The sequence below is a fragment of the Acomys minous genome (assembly GCF_964271855.1).
Source record: "Acomys minous genome assembly, chromosome: 8".
Taxonomy (NCBI): domain Eukaryota; kingdom Metazoa; phylum Chordata; class Mammalia; order Rodentia; family Muridae; genus Acomys; species Acomys minous.
In genome coordinates, this window is record NC_140489.1 from 81,868,137 (window position 1) to 81,871,604 (window position 3,468).

At 43.3% G+C, this 3,468-nt stretch overlaps 1 pseudogene across 1 annotated transcript; it reads left to right on the top strand.

The window, feature by feature from the left end:
- Window positions 1-1,482: 1,482 nt before the first annotated feature.
- On the top strand, window positions 1,483-2,916 carry LOC311602871 (14-3-3 protein theta-like; annotated as a pseudogene). The gene has a single exon. The product of its transcript is annotated as a 14-3-3 protein theta-like (transcript).
- The last annotated feature ends 552 nt before the right edge of the window (window positions 2,917-3,468 follow it).

Sequence of the window (3,468 nt, forward strand, 5' to 3'; positions counted from 1 at the left end):
TCTTTCCACTGTTGGACGCTGTCATGATTGCTTTTTTTCATCATTGTAAGAAGTTACTTGACACAAAGCTATTTAAGGGAGGAGATATTTATTGTGGTTCGGGGCTCAGGGAATAGAGTTCATCCTGATGTGGAAGATGTGGGAGATGCAAGGTTCACCTCTGGGCAGAGCTGGGAGCAATGACAGGGAGATGCAAACTCTCCTATGGCTTTTTCCTCTCTGCCTTTTTTTTTTAAATTAAAACTAGGTATCCAGACAATGGGATGGTGCCACCAACATCTCAAATGGGTCTTTCATCCTCATTAAACAGCTCTGGAAATTCACACCAAGATGCGTCTCCTAGGAGATTCTACACCACATAAACCTGACAGTGAAAATTTGCCATCACAAATGCAGAACTTATCAATGATAAGCTTAAGCATGCGACTGAGGACACACTCAAATAAAATTTGGAAGATACAGTCTTAGTATAACTTCTTGTTTTTACTAAAATACAAGAGTAAAATGGAAAATTGAAGACCCTCTGTGCTGATAAATGTAGTCTAATTTTGAAATAGCTTTTGTGAGGAGGCAAGATTAAATGAAGGTCATGTCAACTGGGGAGGGCTAGTCAAATGAATGGCATTATAAGAGCTCTAGGAAACAAATACAGTCATTATCAAAGAAGCACAAAAGTAGTATGTGGCAGCTACACCATGCCTCGTGCGTTGCTTCTCTGGACTTTGACATCTTGAAATACAGGAAGGGTCCTGAGCATCAGCTGTATATGAAATGTTCTCCAAGAATGCCAACACCAATGTAAGACAATACATATTTGAGGTCGTGTATTCTTTTATGAAATAAACACACAAAAAGAGATGAGCTGTATTTTGAGTCTCATTCATCAAACTCAAATCTGGTTCAAACATAGGAAGCTCCTGTATTCATAATTTACCCAGTAAGTTACGTGAGGCCTAACACCCTCCTCCTCCTCAAATCTGGAGCAGTGTTGATACCACAGACCAGTGGATAGACCATGCACATTGCCTCTGCAGGGTCTATAGAAATGTAGCCCATCTCCATCTGGGAATCAGGACCAATTTTAAGTTAAAAGGAAACCTGGATCCATCTCTCATACACTATGTAGATAAAACCCAAACTAGCCAGATTCACATGAAGAGAGTAGTCCTAAGGAAGCGTTATGGAAAACATGGATAAATTAATTTTTGAACTATGACTCAAAACCTATAAACAATAAGGGAAGAGTGATGTTATATTGAAAGTGATTTCGTGGCAGAAGGCATTAGGAAAACGGCAGACTGGGAAAATATTTCAACTTAAAACCATATGAAGGATTAATATTCCACAGATGTCAAAGATGTCTAAAAAGATAACTGCACGAACAATAACACGTACCTTATAAGAATATGTGGACTCGGCACCGTGCCTGTGGAGACTAGAAGGTGGATTCTGGATCCCGCTCGGCGCTCGCCCTCGCACGCCATGGAGAAGACCGAAATGATCCAGAAGGCCAAGCTGGCCGAGCAGGCCGAGCGCTAGGACGACATGACCACCTGTGTGAAAGCCGTGATGGAGCAGGGCGCTGAGCTGTCCAACGAGGAGCGCAACCTGCTCTTGGTGGCCTGCAAGAATGTGGTCGGGGCCCGCAGGTCCGCCTGGCAGGTCATCTCGAGCATCGAGCATTAGACCGACACCTCTGACAAGAAGTTGCCGCTGGTCAAGGACTATCGGGAGAAAGTGGAGTCGGAGCTGAGGTCCATCTGCACCACAATCCTGGAATTGTTGGATAAGTATTTAATAGCCAATGCAACTAATCCAGAGAGTAAGGTCTTCTATCTGAAAATGAACGGAGATTATTTCCGGTATCTTGCTGAAGCAGCTTGTGGTGATGATCGAAAACAAACGATAGATAATTCCCAAGGAGCCTCCCAAGAGGCATTTGATATAAGTAAGAAAGAGACGCAACCCACACATCCAATCCGCCTGGGGCTGGTGGCTCTTAACTTTTCTGTATTTTACTATGAGAGCCTTAATAATCCAGAGCTTGCCTGTACCCCGGCTAAAATGGCTTTTGATGAGGCCGCTGCAGAGCTCGGCACACTAAACGAAGACTCCTACAAAGACAACACCCTCATCATGCAGTTGCTTAGAGACAACTTAACATTATGGACTTCAGATAGTGCAGGCGATGAATGTGATGCAGGGAGGGGGGCGAAAACTAAAGGCATTCAGGGCGCCTTCCTCCTTTCCCTCAAGAAAACCTTTTCACATCTCCATCCCTTATTCCACTTGGATTTCCTCTTGCAAGGAAGCCCATTCATGTGTATGGGATCAACTGTTCATAGTCTTTTCACACTGCAGCTTTGGGAAAACTCCATCCCTTGGTTTGTGTTTTCTCGGCCTTCCTGGTGTGCAGTTACTGCTGTAGAAAAGTATCAATAGCTTTATTTCATATAAACACGAGTAACTTCCAGACACTTGTGTAGAGGACTGACAGCACAGTTGGTATTTAAGTCATCTGAACCAGTTCTGCAAGTGACTGTGCTTTGTATTACTATGAAGATACAGAAATGTAGTGCATTACAATTTAAAGTGATTGTATTTCAAGTTATTATTTATTGATTTCTACATTCCCTCTCTGACCCTTCTTTGGGGTTTTCCTTTCTGAAGCAACTTTTCCATGCCCTTACTACATATTCCTTTTTCAGTAGGAATCCAGAAGTGTTAGATTGAATGGGAAAGCACTCAATGCATCCGGGCTTGGGGTCACAGATTGAAATGTCTCCTATGTCACATGTTCTGGAGGTTACATCTGTCTGTGACAACAGGGAGCTTCCTTATGCATTCTTCATTTGCTACTGTTTAAGTTGACAACTTTCTTCCCAATAAAAATTCACTTACACCTAAAAAAAAAAATGCATGGACAGCATGGGTAGAGAAATTAAAAGGTTGTTAAATGCTAAACCTCGACATCACAGAAGAAATTAAAACTAAGTGAAACACAATCATTTCTTTGAAAGGTAAAACTCTTGAGTTTTCTACATTGCTAGTGTGTAGGAACCAGGCCCGACTGGGCTGCCTGCCTGTTTTGCTGTTTCATGTCCTGTTTCTAGCAGCTTCCATGTCTGTGTTTATCTTGGTTAGCTAGTCATGTTTATTGCTCTGAGAACGCGCCCCTCCCTTCCTCGAGACTTTTCCTCCTGTGTGGGATCACCACTTGAGGGATTTCACCTGGAAGGAGCATTCCTGTTTTGCTGCCTATAAGAAGGCTCTTTGGAACTCTGAACGAAGAGAAGAATAAACCGCTGCCACGGCTGCTGCAGGTGCTCTCTTAGCACGAAGGACCAGCTGTGTTATTGTGTGTGTGTGTGTGTGTGTGTGTGTGTGTGTGTGTGTGTGTGTGTATGTGTGTGAGTGAGTGCATGAGTTAAATCCGCAGTCCCTCGCCCTTGACTCGGGACCGTGGTG